The following is a 26,213-nucleotide window of genomic DNA, read 5'->3' as shown; positions in this document are numbered from 1 at the left end:
GCAACTCACTTGGTATTAAAAGTTGAACTAGATAACCCGGGGGGGGGGAGGGGGGGTCCCTTTCAACTTTGCAATTCTTTGACCTGCCATGTAGGAAATCCTGCTTCTTCAGCCCCCTGGAGGCCAGCAGGTGGGGCTGATGAGCTTCTCCTCTGGAGGAGGAGGAAGTCTCGCTCTGACTCCTGTCCAGCCCTGCAATGTAGGCTGGGCATTCTGCGTTGCTGCTGTTGGGCTTTCCCACCCAGGAGTTGCGCCTCCAGTTCGTCGGCCCAATCGAGGTCTCTCTTGCAGCAGAAAGAGGCCTCTGGTGCCCTGCCCTCCCCAGCCAAGACCGGGCTCAGGGCGGCTAACACCAGATATAAAACAATTGATTAAGATACAACTTAAAAACAAGATTAAAACACAACGTTAAAATGCAACCTCATTTCAGTAGAAACTCAAATCAGAAACTTTTTGGGGATGAAAACGTCACATTTTCACCAAGGCCAACTATTCAGACTGGTCCTACATGGCCCAGAAAAAGCCAGGGAAGTCCACAAATAGGAGTTGCATCTAAGGGTTGAACCCGATTCTTACACCAGGGAGCGAGCTTTGGGGTGCCGCAGCCGGGAAGCGAGGCAGGAGCTGTGAGCTGAAAGGGTTCGGCCTTTGATCTATCCAAACCACTAGTGGTTTCACCATGGAGAAAGTGCCACCCCGACTGTACAGTTCTGTGATTCTAAACCCAGCAAATGGTCCCTTCCAGAGCCGCGTTTCTGTGCAAGGGGTTTGTTCCCGAGCCCTGGGCTCCCCTGGCACAGAGAACTTTGTTCAGCATCTCTCAGGAACCCAGCGGTCACAGAGGGACTGTGCCTTCCACTAGAAAACAGCGTTGTCTCTCCTCTTCCTCTTCTCCTGGCCAGAGTTGCGTCAGGGATGCTGAGGCAGCCCAGCTTCGTCGCCGGGGCTCCAGGAAGACGTCTGACGTGGCTTAGCAGGAGTTTGGACCCTCGGCGGTTCTGCTTTCGCACACAAACTCCCCGTTTCTGCAGGGCTTGCGCCGCAGAGCATCCCTCCAGAGGCTGCCCCATAGCAATGTGCCTTGGGCTCCCAAAGTGAGGCTCTCGGGTTGCTGTTTGGGGGAGGGAGTGGGGGCCTGGGGAGCTTTTGGATAGACCCTTTTCTACCATTAAACAACCCCAACAGACGTCTGGTTGTGTTTGTGTTGGTCTCTGTACTGAGTGAAGGTCCCCGGCCTTCAGTCCTGCTCCCTTCTGCACAGCTTGTGGGGGGGGGGGACAATGGGGTTATGGCTCGACAAAGCTGTGGGGGGGCTTTGCACCAGTGTGAGCTGAACCCTGCTGTGAATGTTTCTCCCACTACCGCAGAGCACCGTTATGCCCTCGTCGTCCCCCCCCTTCTTTATTGGTACAGGTGATGAGTGGTATAGGGGACGTGGGTGGCGCTGTGGGTAAAAGCCTCAGCACCTAGGGCTTGCCGATCGAAAGGTCGGCGGTTCGAATCCCCGCGGCGGGGTGCGCTCCCGTTGTTCGGTCCCTGCGCCTGCCAACCTAGCAGTTCGAAAGCACCCCTGGGTGCAAGTAGATAAATAGGGACCGCTTACTAGCGGGAACGTAAACGGCGTTTCCGTGTGTGGCTCTGGCTCGCCAGATGCAGCTTGTCACGCTGGCCACGTGACACGGAAGTGTCTCCGGACAGCGCTGGCCCCTGGCCTCTTAAGTGAGATGGGCGCACAACCCTAGAGTCTGTCAAGACTGACCCGTACGGGCAGGGGTACCTTTACCTTTACCTGATGAGTGGTATTGGCTTAGGCATTGGTCCTAACCGACTATATCCCACTTCAGCCTGTCTGCTTGAAGTCCGGGAAGGGTTAACCACCAGTAGGGGGAGTCCTGCTGATGCACATCAACTAGGAACTCCCCCGGGGTCACCAATAGGGGGGTGCCTTAGGCCCTCACCTCCCCAGGCTTCGGACAGGGCCACGCCCCCCGGAACCCTTTATCGGACTACCCTTCAATATGTGGGGCAGGTGATGGCACTTCCTCCCCTCTTCCATCGACAGAGCAATACCAATGCCTAACCGCCAAGACCAAGAAAGTTGTGACGGTTTGCTATGAGGTAGGTGAAAACCAAGGGGCTGGTGCCAATTTGCCAAGTGGAAAAATTCCTACCAGGCCCCTTAACGATGACCAACCATGGTGCATAGCAAGGTCCAGGAACGAAAACCTTAAAGGGTGGGAGGGTGGGAAACCAGAGCAGCTGGAGGTGGCAAAAGAGGGAGATCCTTTGTTAAATAGGGCAGGCCACATCCTCTGAGCCAGCCGATTGGCTGTCCAGGGGATGACGTGGCCGGGGATTAGTGCCAGCTGCTGCGTGCGTGGTGGGGGGGTGAAGTCCGTAACACCACCACCTTTTGCAGGGCGGAAGTGGCTTTGTAATACACTTGTCTTGCGCGCATAAGGTCCCAGGATCGATCCTCAACTGAGAAGGCCCCCTGTCTGGATCCCTGGAGAGCCACTGCTTGTGGGATTTCCCCTAAAGGTCCCCTGGTTGGCCACTGGGACAGCAGGATGCAGGACTCGATGGGCCTCTGGCCTGATCCGGCATCCTCTCCTTATGCTTCCTCCTTCCCCATCTCTTCCCCGACCTTCACAGCCCACGTCCCCCAGCTGGCGGATGCCAACAGTGTATGGAGGAACCGGAGACTCTGAAGTGAGGGAGGAGGCCCTGTGGGGTCTGGTGACAATCGGCGGAGGAGAAGCTTCCCAGCTGCTTTGGGTGCTGAAGGATGGCTGTGGGAGGTGCTCAGAGCTCTGGGCTTGCCAGCAGAGCAGGTGGGCCTCCGTCAAAAGACAGGGCGTCATCACCAGCTTGATAGGTGCCAAGCAGCCTGTTCGGTGCCCGCCGGCGGCAGCAGCACCCGGCCTGTGCCAAGCGAGGAGCTTTTGACCTGCACAGTCTGTTCCTTCCGAAGCACATGAACACCGAGAGGTGGCCGTGGCGTGATTCCTCGGAGGAGATGGCCTGGAAATTCAGCCACTTGAGCTCCTGCAGTGTGACGGCGGAGCATATGAGCTGTGAGTGGCAGATCCCTGGTTTGAAGCTCAGCTGTGAGCCGGAGCCGTCCTGATCGAGTTGCATTGTTGATCCTGAGCCGAGCAAAGGGCTGACTGTCAAGGTGCCTTCCATCTCTTCGGTGGGTTTTTGAATTCATGGAGTAGCCCGTGGCAACCCTTTACGATACGATAATCTTTATTATTGTCCCATACAGAACAACGAAACTGGAAAAAACCTACACCAGACATTCAAAAACCAACAAGCCTGCTATCCCAGCTATCCCAGCCTGGTTAGCCCCCTAAAAACTCTGATACCCCATAATTAAATATAATATACTCCCATAGAGACTACCTTGTTGTTGTTGTTTAGTCGTTTAGTTGTGTCCGACTCTTCTTGACCCCATGGACCAGAGCATGACTACCTTAGGTAAAGGTAAAGGGACCCCCTGACCATTAGGTCCAGTTGTGACCGACTCTGGGGTTGCGGCGCTCATTTCGCTTTGCTGGCCGAGGGAGCCGGCGTACAGCTTCTGGGTCATGTGGCCAGCAGGACTAAGCCCCTTCTGGCGAACCAGAGCAGCGCACGGAAACGCCGTTTACCTTCCCGCCGGAGCGGTACCTATTGATCTACTTGCACTTTGACGTGCTTTCAAACTGCTAGGTTGGCAGGAGCAGGGACCGAGCAACGGGAGCTCACCTCGTTGCGGGGATTCGAACCGCTGACCTTCTGATCAGCAAGCCCTAGGCTCTGTGGTTTAACCCACAGCGCCACCCGAGACTACCTTACACTGTGTTTAAAACCAAAATTGCATTTGGATAGAAACTGTTTCTCAGGCGGCTAGTCCTAGTCTTTATAACCCTGGACAGCATTGTTTTACCCCTGGCCGTTTCAGCCTCACTGCAAAATGGGCGTAAGAACACCAGCTGACCTTACAGCAGACTTGTAAACATTACTAAGTTGAAATATAAATAAAAAATAAAAAAATGGTCCAGTAGCACCTTAGAGACCAACTAAGTTTGTTCGTACAAACTCTATATGGGCTCTTGGACACCCCATAAGGGAACAGGGCAGGTGTTTGCTTACAACAGTCTCGCTCTTTTAATGCAAGCTTACTGAAGTGAGTTTCTTTTTAATCCACATTAAGAATATTGAGTTGGGGGGTTGTGCTAGATGACTCTAGGAGTCTCTTCCAGCACTACAGCTCTATGAAACAGAACACCAGGCTGCTAGATAATAATAATAATAATAATAATAATAATAATAATAATAATAATAATAATAATAATATTTATATCCCGCCCTCCCCAGCCGAAGCCGGGCTCAGGGCGGCTAACAACAATAAAACAGTACAACAGTACAATACAAAACAACACTCTAAAATCATTCATTATAAAATTAATTCAACTCAAACCAATGGCAACCATTGGGCCAGATCAGGCCAACCCTGCAAACTGGACATGATCTGGCCACCTGCAACTTTCAGGAGCTAGTATTCAGAGATCCCCAGACCCAAGATCAGGACACACACACACACACACCCTGCCCTCTGCCGCATCATTGGTGAACCTCCAGCCGACCAGAAGGAGCTGGTTCTCATGGGTTCATCTTGGAAGCCAAGCTGCTGGTTCAGCCTGCAAGGTCTCTCCCCGCTGCATGACCCTGCTGACCACGCGGCCGAGATGTTGCAACCTCGTCCGCCCGGCCCCTTGTCCAGCAGGCAGGTCAAGCAGGAACCAGCGCAGCAATCCTCATGATGATTTGGCCGGAGCAAGCAGGTTTGTCCAGAGTCAAAGGTCTGCTGCTGCTCTTGGGCTTTGTTTTCCTGCAGTCCGGCCTTCCGCTCTGAACTCCTTTCGGGGAGATTGTTGCAGGAGAGAAACTAAGCTGAGCAAATGCTGGCTTTCTCCACTTCCGTCCAGGCGCAGGGCTGAGCTGAACGGCCATCTAAACTGGCGCTTAGCCCCTTGCACGACATCTCGACAGCCCCCCAGATCTGTGGTGCAAGGAAAGCCCACCCAAAAGGCAGGCATCTGTGCTGATCCAATATATTTCATACACACATGACTTTGTTGAACTCTGACTTTCCATTGCGTAGGCTTTTCCTGGAAAACACACAGAGCTTTGAGGAAGAAACAAAGAGTCTCTGGTCTGCTGCAATGCAACCTTTAGCGTGGGATTAGAAAGGCAAACAACCTTGCGGAGACGTGTGGACTGCGAGGGCAGAGCAAGGCAAAAGCCTGCCAGCTCCTCTGGCCTTTCTGGTAAATGACGTCCGCACTCCTGCCCTGGAAGAGGTCCCAGAACTGGGCTCCCCCTTACACCACCAACCCAGCATTGCTCTGCACTGGATCCATCTATTTGGCACCTCTTGCAATTACAGTGGGACCTTGGTTCTCAAACTTAATCCGTTCCGGAAGTCCGTTCCAAAACCAAAGCGTTCCAAAACCAAGGCACGCTTTCCCAGAGAAAGTAATTCAAAGCGGATTAATCTGTTCCAGACTTTTAAAATCAACCCCTAAAACAGCAATTCCACATGAATTTTACTATCTAACAAGACCATAAAATGAAAGCAATAAACAATGTGCTGCAGTCACACAATCAATCAATCAATCAATCAGTAGCTGAACATCCGGGATCTAGGAAGAAAGAGAAGCAGCAAAATAGGGGGTTGTCTTGTGATAAGAATTTTATAGTCTTAGATATATAATAAATCTTCATAAATGTACCAACCAAGCACGTGCAGGAAGACCGACCTGAAACCATTTTTGATTCCCAACCTGACCAAATATTTTCTCTGCAAGGTCAAAGGAAAATGGAAAAGCCTCCCCATTGTCTTTTCCTTCACAAATCCTGTCTTCAGGGTATGTCTGTGTTTGAGCCTGTGACCTGGCTCAGGAACTAAGTATTTATCTTTACAAAAGACTGGCCAGGCTCCCCAGGGTATCCAATCAAGTGAGCACTAACAGGTACCTTGCCAGACAGGAGATAAACAACAATGTACTCAGATTTCTGCTGTAGACCATCTTTTCTGTGATGTATGTATGATGTATGGAGGGATAGTTTTGAGCTCCAGGGCAGGGAATTTAAAATGTCTATATAAGGGCGGACACACCTTGGTTCTGGGTGCCTCCTCCTTTCCTGCGTGTGAGGGGAGCACCATGTTGCAACAGATCAATAAAGATCAGGCTTACGAGCTGCTTTTCATCTCAATATTCTCTGGTTGGCCTCTGTTATTTTCTCCGACTGATAGGGAACCTACAAACAAATGAATGCTATTGTTTTTCCTGTCTGCCAGGTTATCTGATAATGCCTTATCTGATTGCCTTTCCTGGTAGTCTGGCCATTCCTTTGAGATGGTGATTTCCCAATTCCTGAGACAATGGGAAGGTTCCCTCACCCCCTCCCTCCTTGCAGAGAAAACATTTGGTCAGTTTTGGGAGTCAAAATGGTTTCAGGGCGGTCTTCCTGTGCTGCTCCAGACATGTGGTCCACATATCTATGTACGTGCCTGGTTGGTACATTTATGAACATTTATTTTATTTATATTTATACACACACACACACACACACACACACACAGTGGTACCTCAGGTTACCTACACTTCAGGTTACATACGCTTCAGGTTACAGACTCCGCTAACCCAGAAATAGTGCTTCAGGTTTTCAGGTTAAGAACTTTGCTTCAGGGTGAGAACAGAAATCGCGCAGTGGTGGTGCGGCGGTAGCGGGAGGCCCCATTAGCGAAAGTGGTGCTTCAGGTTAAGAACGGTTTCAGGTTAAGAACAGACCTCCGGAACGAATTAAGTACTTAACCCGAAGTACCAGTGTGTGTGTGTGTGTGTGTGTGTGTGTGTGTGTGTGTATATATGTATATACATATATATACGTATATATATATATATATATATATATATATATATAATATATATATATATTATTTTTTTTATTTCACAACTAAAGCATTTGAATGATCCCTGCACACAGGCCTTGGCTTGACAAGCAGCAGAAATCCTGAGGGAGGGGAAGAGCTGCCCCCTTTTCTCTCTGCCACCCCCCCGCCCCTTGCAAGCCTAGAAAGAGGCTCCTGCACTACAGAAGGAATGTCTTGACCAGCTGCTGATATCTGAGCCACCCCAAAGGACATTTTCTCCTTCAAGCCGTCCCTCTGTGTCCCTGCCTGTCTTCTTCCCTCCTGCTTGTGACCTGCACATGATCCTGGGAGGGTGGGAGAATGTGGCCTCTCCTGGACTGGGAGCAGGGCATGGAGACCCTTTTGCTGAAGACACGGATAATAATAATAATAATAATAAAATAAAAATAAAAAAATCAGAGGCTCACTATGTCAGGTTCCTATTGGAAGACTGGACAAACACTAGAAAATTAGCAGTGGCAAAGTTTTTATCGGTGGTTGCAAGAACCAATGATCCCCATCTTTAAGTCTGAACAAAATGCTTGTTTAACCTGGAGGTAGGCTGTCCTAATTGTGCATTGCTTTGCAACGATTTGTTGGGTCTCTGGACCGTAATAAAGATTGATGAATAATAATGATGATGATGATGATGATGATGATAAATTTTATTTATACCCTGCCCTCCCCAGCCAAGACTGGGCTCAGGGCGTTGAACACCTGATATAAAAGCAATTGATTGAAATACAACTTGAAAACAAGATTAAAACACAACATTAAAACATTAAAACATTAAAATACAGCCTCATTTCAGTGGAAACTCAAATCAAAAACTTTTGGGGGGATGAAAACGTCAAGTCTTCACCAAGGCCAGCTATCCAGACCGGTCCTACGTGGGCCAGAAAAAAGCCAGGGAAGTCCCCTAATAGGAGTTCCATCACAGAAGGAGAAAGGAAAGAGGGGAAGGGGATCAAGTTGATTCCAAGCTAAAGGCCAGACAGAACAACTCTGTCTTACAGGCCCAGTGGAAAGAGATCAGATCCTGCAGGGCCCTGGTCTCATAAGACAGAGCGTTCCACCAGGCTGGGGCCAGTGTTGAAAAGGCCCTACCTCTGGTTGAGGCTAACCTGACTTCCTTAGGGCCCGGGACCTCTAGGGTGTTGCTATTTATGGACCTTAAGGATGGGCATTCCTGCCAGCCACAAACCCTCACCCCCAGCTAGGAGCATCAAAGATCCTGCGGCAGAATCAGACCAAAGGCCACTCTGAATCAGCATCCTCCCCTCTTTCCAGCGGCCAGCCAAATGCCTCTTGGGGAGCCCATAAGCCAGACTCAAGTCGCACACCATGCTCCTGCTGTTGCACCACAGCAGCTGCTGTTCAGCGGTAGAGTGCCTCTGACACTGGAGGTTCTGCAAAGCAATCATGGCTCATAACTGTTGAGAGATAATTTCCTCCTTTGTGAATTCGTCAGACTGTAAGAGCGTCGGTGCTTATTGTGATCTGAGGGTTGTCAAACAAATATTTCCGCCCGATAGTCTTTGGTGGTTGTTATTGGCACCAACAAATGTCTGTATAGTTCAAGCTATGGTTTTCCCAGTAGTGATGCATGGAAGTGAGAGCTGGACCATGAAGAAGGCTGATTGCCGAAGAATGGATGCTTTTGAATTCTGGTGCTGGAGGAGACTCTTGAGAGTCCCATGGACTGCAAGAAGATCCAACCTCTCCATTCTGAAGGAAATCAGCCCTGAGTGCTCACTGGAAGGACAGATCCTGAAGCTGAGGCTCCAATACTTTGGCCACCTCATGAGAAGAGAAGACTCCCTGGGAAAGACCCTGATGTTGGGAAAGATGGAGGGCACAAGGAGAAGGGGACGACAGAGGACGAGATGGTGGGACAGTGTTCTGGAAGCTACCAGCATGAGTTTGACCAAACTGCGGGAGGCAGTGGAAGACAGGAGTGCCTGGCGTGCTCTGGTCCAGGGGGTCACGAAGAGGCGGACACAACTAAACCACAATTGGCACCTGTCTGTCTCGAGAGGCAATGGAGTGTGCTATTGGGAGTGAAGTCAAACCAATGGATAATCGCAGTGCCTGCTGTGGCTGCAGAAACCGGTGACTCATCGTTTGTGCTGCGTTAGCATCAAAGTGACTTCCGTGGGGTGCAAACTGGGCAGTGGGTCTGGAGGTCCTGGACTGCCCAGCTGACAAGGCCCCCCTCTCAGCCTCACTGAGGGGGTCCGAAGGAATGCAAAGCAATACATTTGGCACCAGCTTGGCAGCAGGAGTTGCTGGAAGGAGGCACACAAGGCACCATCCAACCGCCTTAGGAAGCCCAGATCCGTGTAGGGTTTAATCCTGAGCCTTTTCTTCTCCTTTTTAAAAAATATACATTTTTATTAGCTTTTTATCATATCATTTCCAACAATCATATAACATAACTTCTTATCTTATACAGTACAATATTTTAGACTTCTGTCAACGCCTCTGATGATTTTCCGTTCTTTATCACTTATTCTGCATTTCTTAATTTCTCTATTCATTGTAATTATCATTAACTAATAATTCTCCTCGTAGTCTTTCTTGCAATATTTCAAATAGTTCTCCTTACAGAACTTCTTGCAGTCCTACTAGTGTAATCAGTTCTTTACAATTGCTTTTCAAATAGTTCGTATATTTGCTCCAGTCTTCTAAGAATCTCTGATCTTGCAGGTTTCAAATCCTTCCTATTAATTTATCCAGTTCTGCATAGTCCATCAATTTCATCTGCCATTCTTCTTTCGTTGAGCCCTTTCCTTTCCTGAAGGTGTTCAGCAAGGCAGCAGATGCGGGTTTTTCCTTGGGGTTTGCTCCTGAAACCCTTTTCACAAATAAATATAGGCACAAGGTAGCAGAGGTTTAGCACCAGAGCATCCCTTCCCTTAGATGAGCTACTTTCCCAGGTTGATAACCTGAAAAGTATAGGTTCTGTGTGTGTGATTGGAGGGATTCCTTTCATTAACATGTTCTCTGTCTTATCTGCAAGGAGCCCAGAAAACTTCCTTCTTCTACCAGCTGTGGAAGAATGGCAGATGAAGATGATGGACTTTATGGAGCTGGCTGATCTCACTGGGAGAATCCACGACCAGAAAGAAGAGGAATATCAAGAAGACTGGAAGAAATTTAAAGATTATTTGAATAAATATTGTAATATTAAATATTAGTAGTTACTTGAAGGTACTAAATAGGCCGAGGACTAAATTAGGACTAAATAAATAAATGAGACAGAGAATGTTAAGAAAAGTTAAGAAATTTGATTATAAGCGGAATATTGTTTTTTGAATAATGATATTTGGAAAACTGCCATATTCAGTTCCAAGGAAATTCAGATGGAAGAGATTAGAGGAAGTCAAGTAATATGTTTATGAAGTTGGAAGTTTAATTAATTAACTTTTATTGTCTATGTGTTGGTGGTTATCATTTGCTATATCTGTTTTTTTTTAATTTTTCTTTTATTTTTGTTTCATTGATTGTATAGTATGTGTTGTATTTGTATGACACTTAATTTTTCTTTGCTGCAGAATGTAAACCATTTTTCTCTGCTGGAGAATGTAAAGCAAGCCAACAAATCAACAGCCTGCCCCTGAATCTGCCGCAAGCACAAAGCACTCTGCATATGCACAGCACACTCATGCTTCTGAGGCTGAGCTCTGTCCCTGAGAGCAAGGTCTGAGTGTGAGAGAGAGATGAATCCCGAGGGTTGTGTGTGTGTGTGTGTGTGTGTGCATACCTGCCTGCCTCTAGGCAACTGGGGCCTGGAGAATTGTGGGTCTCTCCTAGGAGGGTGGCTTTGCCCCTAGGGTGGCGGGTGGACTGCAGGCAGCCGGCAGGATTTAAATTTAGTGGCTGAGCCTCTTGGGGGCTGGGCCTGGAGGCAGCTGCTCTGGCAAAGGTCAGTCCAGCCTGCGAGGGAGGGAGGGACGGAGGGGGCGCTTGGCAGGAGGAGGGAAGCTGCCAAGAGGACGCCTGGCTGGGACAGCGAAGGAGCCCAGGAGAGGCTGCTGTCAGGAAGAGAACGAGCTACTGAGGAGGAGGAGGAAGAGGCAGCAGTCCGGTGGGGCAGTGCCCAACAGCACCCTCTGCAGCCTGGCACAGGTAAGGCAGGGCAGAGGAGGGAGGGGGCAATGCCACGACTCCTATCTTTGACTGCCAGAGTCAGGCTTGCTCAGCAACGGCGGAGATTTTCTTTGCTTACTAAGATCTCTTAGTAAGAAAAACACCAAAATGGATTTCGCCAACGGAAGGCCCCCCAAAAGTTAAATATGGAAAATAAATGGTTGAGGTACTCAGATTTGTTGTTAGAGGATCAGGAAGGGTTTAAATTAAAACCATTTGAACAAATTAAAGATAAAGTGAATTGGTTGCAATATTATCAAATTAATGAAATATATAAGATGGATAGGAGAAACGGTTTTGCAGCCGAAAAAACCAAATTGGAAACGGAGTTGTTAGATGCTAAAGTGAAGAATATGTCTAAAATGTATAATTTGTTGTTGGAGTGGCATACAAAGGATGAACAAGTTAAATCGGTTATGATTGATTGGGCAAGAGATGTGGGACATAATATAAGTGCAGCGGAAGTCTTCTTTGCTCCACCCTTGCAATTGCCGGGGGCTGCACAACGAAATATTCAGAGGCCCATATTCCAAGCAGGGGGGTCCCAAAGTGGATGGTGGAGCCCCCTGCAGGAGGGTGGGTTTTATCTGGGGGGGGCAAGGGGGCAGCAGGGGCACAGGAGCTTTTAAGTGACTCTCTGAAAATCTGGATCAAGCTCGTCAGTTTTCTTTAAGCGATTCAACTCAATAGCCTCAACTGGAGTTTGAATAAATAACGGCGTTGTAGGGATGGGAGGGACCCCAAGGGGTCATCTAGTCCACCCCCTGCAATGCAGGGGACACAGCTGAAGAATCCCGGACAGGTGACCAGTCACCTCTGTATAAAAGATGCAGAAGAGTCCACAACTTCCACAGGGAGTCGGTTCTGCTGTTGGACAGCTCTTGCCGCCTGAAAGTTCTTCCCGATGTCCAGTCGGAATCTCCTTCCTGGAAATATGAATCTGTTGGATCGGGTCCTCCCCTCCAGAGCAGGAATAAACAAGCAGTCAGTGTGCAATTAATTGTTCCTGCTTTGAACCTTACTCTGTCGTCGTCTGCCGTACTGGGTCATGCCAGCCACTATTCTGAACAAGTCTTTTTATAGGGTAGGAGGCGCCAGGGAGGAGTTGATGGAACCGAGGCGGTGTGGGGTCCCGGAAAAGTTGGGGGCCGCTGGTCCTAGCCATCCGGGGGCGGCAGCCAGAGCCAGGGGGCACCCTTGCTGAAATAGACTCGGAGGCAAGTGTGGATTTCATGCTCTTCATTCAGCTCATAGTGGTGAGGAGGAATGGAAGTTCCCCCAGAATGTCTGCTTTATATACATTATTTACACAATGGGCCCCACGTGATTGGCTAATTCCGGGATTCTCCTGTAGGCCAATCAGGTTGCGGATTCACTTCCACCTGGAGCTGGATTGGGTGGCTCCTGTGGACCAATCAGACTGCTGCATTCTGGACCCTATTGTTCTAGGACCAATCAGACTGCTGCATTCTGGACCCTATTGTTCTAGGACCAATCAGACTGCTGCGTTCTGGATCCTATTGTTCTAGGACCAATCAGACTGCTGCGTTCTGGATCCTATTGTTCTAGGACCAATCAGACTGCTGCGTTCTGGATCCTATTGTTCTAGGACCAATCAGACTCCTGCATTCTGGATCCTATTGTTCTAGAACCAATCAGAATGCTGCGTTCTGGATCCTATTCAACTCAGTACATAAAACCCTGTCAATCTTCTTTCCTGTCCACATTGATGCTCAGAGCTCTGTGCTGGCAAGGTGGGGGGCCTGGAGATCAGTCCGTGGGGCTGTGTGGCCCCCTGCCCATGTGTGGTCCTTTGGGAGCTGAGAGGCGCCTGCCTTTCAAGGAGAACAGAGCTGTGCTGCTCTCCCGTGGAGGTGGAGAGGCGTTTTGTTTTATGTATTAAATTTGCAGTTGTCCGTTTTGGCTCATTCCCTGGGACTGGAGAAGGGTGCCCAGTTCTGGGCACCATTTCTCCACTAGAGGCCGAAGGGAAAATGCCTTGCCATTGTTGTATGCCACCTCCATGCCCACCCAACGCCGCCTCCTCCACTGGGTGGCAGGGGCAGAGAGGAGAAAAACTGTGAGTAGCCACCTTGAGGTCCTTGCAGGAAAGTGGGATATTAAATTAAGGTTACCAGACATCCCCGTTTCCCGGGGACAGTCCCCGGATTTGCAAATCAGTCCCCATACAAAATCCATTGAAGTTGAAATGTGTCCCCATTGGATTCATTGGAAAAAAATCTGGTAACCTTAATATAAATGTAGTAGAATAATAGAAAGTTGGGAGGGTCAATTAGTCATTGCAGGAATAGAATAAAATCAAATATTGCAGGGAGCAGGCCCAGTGCCAGCCCTGCGACCCAGGTCAGGAATTGCAAAATGAACGGTCAATCCGAAGGCCTGGGTGCAGGATGAGGCTCAGGCACACCCAGGAGGGCCCCTCCCTCTTCTCCCAGGCAGCTCTGAGGGCGGGGGGTTGCCCAGACCCACCTGGCTCGGCTCTGCCCTTGATCCTGGCATTGCCCCATCCAGTGGGATGTCCTGGATAGTTCAGTTAGCTGGAGCGTGGTTCTGATAACACCAAGGTTGCAGGTTCAGTCCCCGGACGGGGCAACTGCATAGCAGGGGGTTGAGCTGGATGACCCTCAGGGTCCCTTCCAACTACGATTTTTGTGAATAATAATAATAATAATAATAATAATAATAATAATAATATTTTCTTATTTATACCACTCCCTTTCCGGTTCAAAAACCGGGCTCAGGGCGGCTAACAACAAATTTAAAATACTTAATTGTAAAAGCAGCATAAAATACAGTATAAAAACACGAATAACAATAAAATTCAAAGTTCAGAAATCAATTTAGGGGAAATAAGAATTAGATAATCCCCAGGGCTAGCTGGCTGAATTGGTCCTACTTGGGCCAGCGAGGAGACCAGGGGAGAATTAGCTGTGGGGGTCTCAGAGCGGGAGGGGGGAGGGGGAGGGAAGAGAAGGGAAATAAAAGATCAGTCTGAATTCAAATTAAAGGCCACATGGAATAGCTCTGTCTTACAGGCCCTGCAGAAGGAGGTTAAATCCTGCAGGGCCCTGGTCTCCTGGGACAGAGCATTCCACCAGGTCGGAGCCACCACTGAGAAGGCCCTGGCCTTGGTGGAGGATAGTCTGGCTTTCTTAGGGCCCGGGACCTCTAAACTATGGTTATTCATGGACCTTAAGGTCCTCCGTGGGACATACCAGGAGAGGCGGTCCCGTAAATAAAGGTAAAGGGACCCCTGACCATTAGGTCCAGTTGTGGCCGACTCTGGGGTTGTGGCGCTCATCTCGCTTTACTGGCCGAGGGAGCCGGCGTACAGCTTCCAGGTCATGTGGCCAGCAGGACTAAGCCGCTTCTGGCGAACCAGAGCAGCACATGGAAACGCCGTTTATCTTCCCGCCGGAGCGGTACCTATTTATCTACTTGCACTTTGCTTTCGAACTGCTAGGTTGTCAGGAGCAGGGACCGAGCAACGGGAGCTCACCCCGTCGCGGGGATTCGAAACACCAACCTTCTGATCGGCAAGTCCTAGGCTCTGTGGTTTAACCCACAGCGCCACCTGTGTCCCGTAAATGCGAGGGCCCTAAGCCACAAAGGGCTTTAAAGGTCAAGACCAGCACCTTGAACCTGCCCCTATACTCCACCGGGAGCCAGTGCAACTGGTTAAACATAAATGACCCACATAAAAGTAAAATGTGGGCACGGAGGTTCTGGGTGCTGCCTGTGTGTTGAGACCTGGGTGTTGGTGGTAAAGGACAAGCGGCTGGGCAGTAATCTGCGTGCAAGAGCCCATTCATCTCGTTGGGTGCAGTCAAATTAATTACCAGTATTATTCTTAATTAGTTTGTTTATTATCTGCCCTTCACCCCAAAGTTCCCTGGCGGGTTAGCGCATTAAAACCAATTTAAAATGAGGGCATTAATTAAATCAGTGCACTAACCACCTGCATTGCTCAAGAGAGAGAAACAGGCACCCAGTGAGGATTCTTGCCTCATAATGCCTCAGGGGATGCTTCATTCCTCAGTCCAGAGAAATACCTGAAAAGAAACTGGGTGAAATGGCCATATTTTAAGTCTCCTGTCTCTGTTTGCTGATTGAGTGTTCTCAGATGAGTAAATTACTCTGCAATTATGTGAACTGTGCTACCGAGACCAGCAGTTCCCAGACTTTTTTGGACACTTCCTCAAAAGCATCCCTGACAGATGTCCATCCGACCTCTGCTTAAAAACCTCCAATGAAGGAGAGTCCGCCATCTTCCGAGGGAGACCGTTCCGCTGTCAAACAGCTCTTACTGCCAGAAAGTCCCTCCTGATCTTTAGTCAGAATCTCCTTCCTTGTGACTTGAAGCCATGGGTTCGAGTCCTGCCCTCCAGAGCGGGAGAAAACAAGCTTACTCCATCTTCCATGGGACAGCTCTTCAGATATTTGAAGATGGTTTCATTGGTTCCCCACTGTGGAAGGAGGTGTGGATCCGGAATTGGCCTCCACAGTCACTTACAGACTCACTGTTAAAATGGTGTTTATGGAAGACAATCTTACTCGGCTACGAGGGATCGCCTAAGAAGAAGATGATTTGAAGATGGCCATGATTATATCTCCTCTCAGTCCCTGCAGTCCCCATAGCAATTAATTGCTTTGTTGTTGTTTAGTCGTGTCCGCCTCTTCGTGACCCCCTGGACCAGAGCAGGCCAGGCCCTCGTGTCTTCCACAGCCTCCTGCAGTTTGGTCAAACTCATGTTGGTGGCTTCAAGAACACTGTCCCACCATCTTGTCCTCTGTCATCCCCTTCTCCTTGTGCCCTCCATCTTTCCCAGCATCAGGGTCTTTTCCAGGGAGTCTTCTCTTCTCATGAAGATCCACGCGATGGTCACCTCCAGACTGGATTATTGTAACTCGCTCTATGTGGGGCTGCCCTTGAGACTGACCCAGAAACTCCAGCGGGTGCAGAATGCCGCAGCGAGACTCCTTATGGGGTGTTCGCTGCAAGATCACATTCATCTGGTACTATACCAGCTGCACTGGCTCCCGGTGGAGGACAGGATCGGGTTCAAGGTGCTGGTTTTAACCTTTAAAGCCCTATACGGCCTAGGACCCTCGTACCTACGGGACCACCTCTCCTGGTATATCCCACAGAAGAACTTACGGTCTGCAAATAAAAACATCCTGAAGGTCCCAGGCCACAGGGAGGTTAGGCTGGCCTCAACCAGAGCCAGGGCTTTCTCGGCTGCGGCTCCAATCTGGTGGAACGCTCTGTCACAAGAGACTAGGGCCCTGGGGACATGACATCTTTCTGCAGGGCCTGCAAGACGGAGCTGTTCCACCAGGCCTTTGGTCAGGGCACAGCCTGACTCCCTCCGCTGGCAACCTGCACAGAAATTTGCTTAGCGGTTGCCATCAATTTGATTTTAATTAATTTTTATTATGAAATGTTTTTAGAATGTTGGATTATTTGATTGTTTGATTATTTGATTGTTGTTAGCCGCCCTGAGCCCGGCTTCGGCTGGGGAGGGCGGGATATAAATAAAATTTATTATTGTTGTTGTTGTTGTTGTTGTTGTTGTTACGAGGTGGCCAAAGTCTTGGAGCCTCAGCTTCAGGATCTGTCCTTCCAGTGAGCCCTCAGGGCTGATTTCCTTCAGAATGGAGAGGTTTGCTCTTCTTGCAGTCCATGGGACTCTCAAGAGTCTCCTCCAGCACCACAATTCAAAAGCGCCAATTCTTCGGCGATCAGCCTTCTTTATGGTCCAGCTCTCACTTCCATACATCACTACTGGGAAAACCAGAGCTTTAACTATACGGACCTTTGTTGGCACAATTAATTGCACAGTCATCCAAAGTCCAGCTAAAACTATTTAGTTTAATTAATTCAATGAAATCAGTGACGTTGCTCCGGCGACCCCATATTTTTACAGTCTGATGGTTATTGGCACCTTCTGCCGCCCCCTCGACTCTTTGCACCCCCAAATAACACCATCGCCGCCCCCGAGGGGACATTACTGCTCACTTTGGGAACTCCCGAGGGAGTGGAACTGGCACCATCTACCCATGACCTGGGAGAGACAACAAAGATCTCAGGAGAGTCACTGGCCAACCAAGAAGACGCCTAGATGGCTCAAGAGGTAACTCTGAATATGGGACCTTCCTAAAAACTGTCTCAGTCAATTACCTTAACCACATTTACGTGAGTCAATCGCCGCTCCCTTTCTCCTTCTCTCGTTCACGTACCCCCTACAATTCCATTTCCACCCACGGCTCATCGAATCCCAGAACTGTAGAGTTGGCAGGGCAAAGGACATCTAGTCCAACCCTCTGCAATGCAAAATACCGGTAATTTAAAAGGGCATTTGGAGGGCCGGCAGAAATTCTGCTGTGGAAGCTAAGCTCTTTCCTGTCCAGGGAAGATTTTAATGTGTGGCAATTTAGTGTATTTTTGGTCTTTGTTGGAAGCCGCCCAGAGTGGCTGGGGAAACCCATATGGGCTGGGTACAAATAATAAATTATTATTATTATTATTATTATTATTATTATTATTATTATTATTATTCCTGGCATTCCTGGCATCAAGAAGGACACTGACAAACTGGAACGTGTCCAGAGGAGGGCAACCAAAATGGTCAAAGGCCTGGAAACGATGCCTTATGAGGAACGGCTAAGGGAGCTGGGCATGTTTAGCCTGGAGAAGAGGAGGTTAAGGGGTGATATGATAGCCATGTTCAAATATATAAAAGGATGTCACCTAGAGGAGGGAGAAAGGTTGTTTTCTGCTGCTCCAGAGAAGCGGACACGGAGCAATGGATACAAACTACAAGAAAGAAGATTCCACCTAAACATGAGGAAGAACTTCCTGACAGTAAGAGCTGTTGGACAGTGGAATTTGCTGCCAAGGAGTGTGGTGGAGTCTCCTTCTTTGGAGGTCTTTAAGCAGAGGCTTGACAACCATATGTCAGGAGTGCTCTGATGGTGTTTCCTGCTTGGCAGGGGATTGGACTCGATGGCCCTTGTGGTCTCTTCCAACTCTTCTATGATTCTATGATTCATTTGGAAGGGGAAAGCTGCCCCCACTGTAATTCTGCCTGTCACCGGGCTGTTTGAGGCACACGGCAGAAAAACGGGCAGCAACCACAGTTCCTTTTCTCTGGAGTTTGGACGGGGAGGAATGGAGCAAAGGGCAGGGCAGGCAGGTGGTGGGGTGGGTGTCTGGGGTCAACAAATGCTTGCAGCATCAGCTGTTGCCCCAGGTGCCCTGATTTGTCTGCCGCAGGTTCAGGGTCCTCTCTCCAGGTGATAGAGGCCTAGAACTGTAGATTGGAAGGTAGCCTTAGCCTTAAAAGCGAAACACCTGCTTCTCAAGGTACAGGTACAGTGTCGCTAAAAAGCCTTCCTGCATAGCTCAGCTGCGTAGAGCGTGGTGTGGATAAGTCCAAGGTTTGATCTGGGACAGCTGCATCTTCCTGCGTGATCCTGAGTCCCCCCTCCCCAACTCTACAGTTCTATGATTCTGTGATTCCTTAATCCCAGAGGCAGTTGGAGGATGGATGGCAGCTAACAGATTGAGGTTGAAACCTGACAAGACAGAAGTACTGTTTTTGGGGGACAGGAGGCGGGCAGTTGTGGAGGATTCCCTGGTCCTGAATGGGGTAACTGTGCCCCTGAAGGACCAGGTGTGCAGCCTGGGAGTCATTTTGGAGGTGCAGGTCAATTCTGTGTCCAGGGCAGCTGTCTACCAGCTCCATCTGGTACGCAGGATGAGACCCTCCCTGCCCGCAAACTGTCTCGCCAGAGTGGTGCATGCTCTAGTTATCTCCCGCTTGGACTACTGCAATGCGCTCTGCGTGGGGCTACCTTTGAAGGTGACCCAGAAACTACAAATAATCCAGAATGTGGCAGCAAGCCTGGTGACTGGGAGCGGCCGCTAAGACCATATAACACCGGTCTTGAAAGACCTACATTGGCTCCCAGTACGTTTCTGAGCACAATTCAAAGTGTTGGTGCTGACCTTCAAAGCCCTAAACGGCCTTGGCCCACTATACCTGAAGGAGCGTCTCCACCCCCATCATTCTGCCCGGACACCGGGGTCCATCTCCGAGGGCCTTCTGGCGGTTCCCTCACTGCGAGAAGCAAAGCTACAGGGAACCGGGCAGAGGGCCTTCTTGGTGGTGGCGCCCGCCCTGTGGAACGCCCTTCCTTCAGATGTCAAAGAGAGCAACAACTACCAGACTTTTAGAAGACATCTGAAGGCAGCCCTGTTTAGGGAAGCTTTTAATGTTTGATGCATTACTGTATTTTAATATTTTGTTGGAAGCTGCCCAGAGCGGCTGGGGAAGCCCAGCCAGATGGGCGGGGTATAAATAATAAATTATTATTATTATTATTATTATTATTATTATGCCTGATAGCCAGCTGATTGTTGGCTGTTTCAGAAGCAAGAAGGACTTTGACAGGCGTCAGTCACCTGGTGTCATTATGAAGACAGAGGATTGACAGCTGGGCTGCCCCACCCACCTCCCCAAGCTGGCTTGGCGGGTTGGGAAGAGAAGGATGTGGCCCCATCGGGTCAAAGAAAGGCCCCCCTTGCTCCAAATGCTCACGTTTCCCCAGCAGTTTGTGGGGTCCAGAGAGTACCCAGGTTTGCCCCCTCCCCAGTAAACGTCACCCAGTGGGAGAAGGGAGCTATCCCAGAATAGCAGCGACTGAGCCAGCGGCTGCTCAGCCAAGAACCTTTCCCCCCTCGCCAGGATGGCCTTATCTCTGTTTGCTCAGCGAAGGAGAGGCCGTGCCAGCTTTCCATGCCCTGTTTCTCTGACGCTGGTGCCCTGGCACTTAAGGAAAACACCTCCTTGCAAACAGAATCTCCTTGCAACAACCTTCCCGTTTCTGACAGCAAGCAGGTCTCCCCAGAGGAGCAGGCAAGAAGGGGAGCCTGTGGATCAGAGCGCAGGCCTCCAGGAAGAATAATAAATTTTTATTTATACCCCGCCCTTCCTGGTTCAAAAACCGGGCTGAGGGCTGCTAACAACAAATTTAAAACACTTTAAAACATTTAATTGTAAAAGCAGCATAAAATACAGTATAAAAACATGAATAACAATAAAATTCAAAAATCAATTTAGGGGAAATAAGCATTAGATAATCCCCAGGGCTAGCTGGCAGAATTGGTCCTCCTTGGGCCAGCGAGGAGACCAGGGGAGAATTAGCTGTGGGGTCTCAGAGCAAGTGAGGGAAGGGAAATAAAAGATCAGGCTGAATTCAAATTAAAGGCCATGCGGAATAGCTCTGTCTTACAGTCCCTGCAGAAGGAGGTTAGATCCTGCAGGGCCCTGGTCTCCTGGGACAGAGCATTCCACCAGGTCAGAGCCATCACTGAAAAGGCCCTGGTGGAGGATAGTCTGGCTTCCTTAGGGCCCGGGACCTCTATTATGGGAAGTGTCTTTCTCACAGTCGCCAATCAGCAGGCTCTCCTTACGCGCTTATGATCCTGTGCAGAGCATGCAGCTGTTGTGACTAGCAGCCCTTGTAAAGGTAAAGGTAAAGGTAAAGGGACCCCTGACCATTAGGTCCAGTCGTGGCTGACTCTGGGATTGCGGCGCTCGTCTCGCTTTATTGGCCGAGGGAGCCGGCGTACAGCTTCCGGGTCATGTGGCCAGCATGACTAAGCCGCTTCTGGTGAACCAGAGCAGCGCACAGAAACGCCGTTTACCTTGATGGTTAAATTCCACTGTGATCGTTTCTGTCATTTTTGTAAAGAACTATGCAGAAATTCTGGTTTTAGTATGCTGGCTGTTTGGCCATAAAAGAAAAAAAAAATCATCCATTCATTCATAGCATGCAATTGTCATGACTAGGAGCCTTAAAAAAAAAAAAAAGCTATCTAAGTTGGTGGCCATTCTTGTGGCAGTGAGTTCCATGGTTTAACAAAGCCCTGTGTGAATATTCAGATATTTTTGTCTGCCCTAAATCTTCCAGGGTGCAGCAGCCATGCTGGGTGACTCTACTGGGATGCAGAGAGAGTTCTGTGTGCTTCTAGGACAGGGGTCAGCAAACATTTTCAGCAGGGGGCCGGTCCACTGTCCCTCAGACCTTGTGGGAGGCCAGACTATATTTTTTTTGGCGGAAATGAACAAATTCCTATGCCCCACAAATAACTCCAAGATGCATTTTAAATAAAAGCACACATTCTACTCATGTAAAAACATGCTGATTCCTGGACCGTCCGCGGGCCGGATTTAGAAGGCGATTGGGCTGGATCCGGCCCCCGGGCCTTAGTTTGCCTACCCATGTTCTTTGAGATCAGTATTTGCAAGTGCAATTCAAGTGCATGTCAAATGTTTAGCTTTGTGACCTCGAAGGGGAATCAAGTATTCTGCTGTTTTGGTGCAACACACACACACAAACACACATTTTGCAATTTGGCGAGAGATGGAGAGATGCCTTGAAAACTAGGATGAATGAATGACTGAAGGCACAGAAACACCTCCATAGCAAAGAAGGGTGAATCCTCAAAAAAGACCACATGCGATCTAACCTCTGCTTAAGCTTTGTGCAAGCAAATCAGGAATCGTTATAAGATTGTCTTGAGAGTATTCTGAAAGAGGAGAAAGACAGTCTCTCTGTTCTCCAGAACACCATCTGCAAAGCCTGGCCCAGGATGCTAGACTAGCCCCTTAAGCTCAGACTGGGTGGATTTGGCCTGGCATGAGGGACCTGTAACACATGTAGAAAAATGGATGAATTTATCACACCATTTCCCCCTTCTGCACCTATTGCTGCCAAGTACAGACCTAGACAGCATCTTAAAAAGCAGAGACATCACCTTGCCGACAAAGGTCCGTATAGTAAAAGCTCTGGTTTTCCCAGTAGTGATGTATGGAAGTGAGAGCTGGACCATAAAGAAGGCTGATCACCAAAGAATTGATGCTTTTGAATTCTGGTGCTGGAGGAGACTCTTGAAAGTCCCATGGACTGCAAGAAGATCAAACCTCTCCATCCTTAAGGAAATCAGCCCTGAGTGCTCACTGCAAGGACAGATCCTGAAGCTGAGGCTCCAAGACTTTGACCACCTCATGAGAAGAGAAGACTCCATGGAAAAGACCCTGATGCTGGGAAAGATGGAGGGCACAAGGAGAAGGGGACGACAGAGGAAGAGATGGTGGGACAGTGTTCTCGAAGCTACCAGCATGAGTCTGACCAAACTGCGGGAGGTGGTGGAAGACAGGAGGGCCTGGCGTCACAACTACACAAAGAGTCGGACACGACTAAACAACAACAGTTCATAACTTCCTCTAGACCTTTTCCAGTTAACTGCACCATCCCCTGACGACTGCAGGCTGGACGGTGGCTGTAACATTTCCACAAGTCCTGTTGAGCAACCCATGGACAGGTTTTTGCGCTTTCTCTGGGTGTGGTTCCCACAGCTTCTTATCTCCAGCTTCTAGCCATGCAGCCAACAAAAGCTCTTTTAGCTGATTCACTGCACTCCTCAGCCTGCATTTCTGACACCGTGTGATAATTCTGGGTCTGCAGACAGACCAGAGGAAGGAGGGATGGCTTCAAACGACTTCCTTTCTTAGACCAACTTCTGCAACAGCTTCTGGAACCTGACGGGAACTGCCTGGGCCATGAGAAAGCCCTCAAATCACCCAATTCTTAATACTAAGGGAATGTCTCCAAGTTACTTGGATGATTGCCTCTGGGAATATGCCCACCCTGTCAGATCAGCTGTAGAGACCCTCCTGAGAGACCCTGCGACATAGTTCTCCTGAGGTTCAGATGGAGGCAGCGAGGGAGAGACCCTTCAGGTGTGGAACCCCCTGCCTCAAGAGGTTAGCTTTCCTCTTCCTCTTTCTTTCGCTGGCACCGGCCACGGAAAACTTTCCTTTACAAGCAAGCTTTTCATTCTGTTGCAGATTCCTGGTTCTGCTCTTTCAGGTTCTGCCGCTCCTTCTCGCCAGAGCCGTCTAAGTCCTCTGCCCTCCAGGCTTTCCCCCAAACAATTGGAGACTATGCCTGCAGGAAGTGAACTTATCCACCACCCTCTTCATGCCTCTTCTGGTCCTGGGAGACCAGCGGGGAGGAGAGTTGTTGCAGTGGGGGAGGGGGGAGACACCCATGCCTCTTCAATAATAATAATAATAACAATAATAATAATAATTTATATCCCGCCCTCCCCAGCCAAAGCCGGGCTCAGAGCAGCTAACAACAATAAAAGTAACACAGCATTCTAAAATCAATTCATTAATTCATTGGACATTATTTGTTTACAAGAAATTCATGTGGCGAGAAGACATAGAAAGATATTGATTAATAAAAAATTGGGAAATGAATTTATTTCATCTGATAGAAGCAGGAAGAGAGGAGTGGTTTTGTATATAAAGAATAAATTTGAAGCTCAGCAGATTTTCAAGGATGAAGAAGGTAGGATAATTGCAGTACAAGTCATATGGCAAGGCGAAAAATAAATTTTTATTTATCTTCCGCCCTCCCCAGCCAAAGCCGGGCTCAGAGCGGCTAACAATAGTAAAAGTAACACAGCATACTAAAATCAATTCAAAATCAAATTCATGGCAACCATTGGGCTAGAGTTCTGTGAGGATTACCAAAGGAGGGGGTCAGACTGTGCCTTGGCCAAAGGCCTGGTGGAACAGCTCCTTCTTGCAGGCCTTGCGGAAAGATGTCAAGTCCTGCAGGGCCCTGGTCTCTTGTGACAGAGCGTTCCACCAGATTGGGGCCATGACCGAAAAAGCCCTGGCTCTGGTTGAGGCCAGCCTAACCTCCCTGTGGCCCAGGACCTCCAAGATGTTTTTATTTGAAGACCGTAAGGTCCTTTGTGGGACATACCAGGAGAGGCGGCCCCGTAGGTACGAGGGTCCTACGCCGTATAGGGCTTTGAAGGTCAAAACCAGCACCTTAAACCTGATCCTGTACTCCACCGGGAACCAGTGCAGCTGGTATAGCACCAGGTGAATGTGATCTCGCAGCGACGACCCCGTAAGGAGTCTCGCCGCGGCATTCTGCACCCGCTGGAGTTTCTGGGTCAGTCTCAAGGTCAGCCCCACGTAGAGAGAGTTACAACAGACTCATTTCCGCCTCTTGTCCACTCTCTTCTCCTGCTTCCACTTCTGCCTCTGAGTCTGGACTTCTCTCTGCCACAAACTCTCCCCACTCACTAAGCCCTATTACTCCTGTCTTCCATTGCCTCCCACAGTTTGGTCAAACTCATGCTGGTAGCTTCAAGAACACTGTCCCACCATCTCGTCCTCTGTCGTCCCCTTCTCCTTGTGCCCTCCATCTTTCCCAACATCAGGGTCTTTTCCAGGGAGTCTTCTCTTCTCATGAGGGGGCCAAAGTCTTGGAGCCTCAGCTTCAGGATCTGTCCTTCCAGTGAGCACTCAGGGCTGATTTCCTTCAGAATGGAGAGGTTTGATCTTTCAGTCCATGGGACTCTCCAGAGTCTCCTCCAGCACAATAATTCAAAAGCATCAATTCTTCAGCGATCAGCCTCCTTTATGGTCCAGCTCTCACTTCCATACATCACTACTGGGAAAACCAGAGATTGAACTATACGGACCTTTGTCGGCAAGGTGATATCTCTGCTTTTTAGGATGCTGTCTGGGTTTGTCCTTGAGGAAAGCAGAGTAGAATTGTCATAATGGATAAATAAATGTCACAGATGCTGTCACATCGGAACGGATGTCCCAGAGGAGCTCATGGAGTCTTTGCCTTCCTGGGCCGCCTCTTGCCATTTGCACTGACCCTGAGAATTCTCCCAATGTTCTGTTCCGGAAGGTTCTGCTCTGTCCCTCACAAGGCAAGAGAACCCCCCGGACCCGCTGGCACCCAAGTTCAGGCTCTGGAGAGGGAAGGATGAGGCTCCTCAGCCCCAAGGCGGAATGAGGGGGCGCCTGGGGCCACCTGAGCATGGAGCAACGGCAGGTGAGGGGAAGGGTGCCAATCACCAGAGGGGCCCTGAAATAATAATAATAATAATAATAATAATAATAATAATTTATTTATACTCCACCCATCCGGCTGGGTTTCTCCAGCCCCTCTGGGCGGCTGCCAACAGATTAAAAACAGAATAAAACTTCACGCATTAATAATAATAATAATAATAATAATAATAATAATAAAAATTTTATTTATACCCTGCCCTTCCTAGGTATAAAGCATTCCAACAGGGTGGCTAACACCAGCAAAATTACAGTAAAAACATACTAAGGGGAAAAAGAACCAATTTAAAATACAGGTTAAAATGTAATTTAAAATGCAGTCTCATTTTAAAAGTCAAAACTGTAAGGGGAGGGAAACATAAGGGTCAGACTGAGTCGAAACCAAAGGCCAGGCGGAACAGCTCTGTCTTGCAGGCCCTGCGGAAAGATGTCAAGTCCCACAGGGCCCTGGTCTCTTGGGACAGAGCATTCCACCATGTCGGGGCCAGTGCTGAAAAGGCCCTTGCCCTAGTTGAGACCAATCTAACCACCTTGCGACTTGGGACCTCCAAAATGGGGTATAAATAATAAATTGTTATTAGTATTATTATTACTTGAAGAAGGTAACAGTGCTTACCCAGATCTCATTGCCGTTTGTGAAGCCGTTCAGGCTTCAGCGCACCAGAAATGTAGCTCCATCTCTGGGCCCAGGGATGCCACCAGAAACCAGATCCTCCAACATCCAGAGGATCCAAATCAGGGTGCTTGTTTTTTGGTCTTTCGCTCTGGCGCGGGTCAGCTGCCTCCTGCCAGAATGCCCTGTCATAAAATGAGCGCCTTTTGCTCGGCTGCCAGCTGAGCTCCCCCTGAGCTGCCTCTTCCTGCTTGGAAAAACCAGGATTTCCTGGGACACTGGCAGAAAGCGTGATGGATGAATCGTTTCCACGGCTGCCCCGGGAGAAAGGGGGCACTTGACGGGTATGCAGAAACTGGGGGAATAGGAAGCTGCTTATATCAAGGCTGCCTTCAGGCTGTCGGTATTTTGCCGGAGGAATTCAAGTTAAGGCCAGACTTTTACTGAAATGAAAAAGGTATTTAAATATACCTTTCTGAAGAAACCAGAGGCCTTTCTC

The 26,213-nt window shown here is 49.1% G+C and overlaps 1 protein-coding gene across 4 annotated transcripts in view; it reads left to right on the top strand.

Moving 5' to 3' along the window:
- The first annotated feature begins 10,920 nt into the window (after positions 1-10,920).
- Positions 10,921-26,213, top strand: part of GPT (glutamic--pyruvic transaminase) — a 32,179-nt gene continuing 16,886 nt past the window's right edge. Inside the window, exons 1-2 of one of the 4 annotated variants that reach the window (XM_083449050.1) lie at positions 10,944-11,098; positions 24,938-25,084. The gene's annotated coding sequence lies outside the window, so the exon portion shown is untranslated. Of the gene's footprint in view, positions 11,099-24,937; positions 25,085-26,213 lie in introns of all 4 variants that reach the window. The other 3 variants (XM_083449052.1, XM_083449051.1, XM_083449053.1) reach the window with 3 other exon arrangements.

Source organism: Podarcis tiliguerta (assembly GCF_965153285.1).
Source record: "Podarcis tiliguerta genome assembly, chromosome: 7".
Classification (NCBI taxonomy): Eukaryota; Metazoa; Chordata; class Lepidosauria; order Squamata; family Lacertidae; genus Podarcis; species Podarcis tiliguerta.
This window is presented reverse-complemented; position numbering and strand designations above follow the sequence as displayed.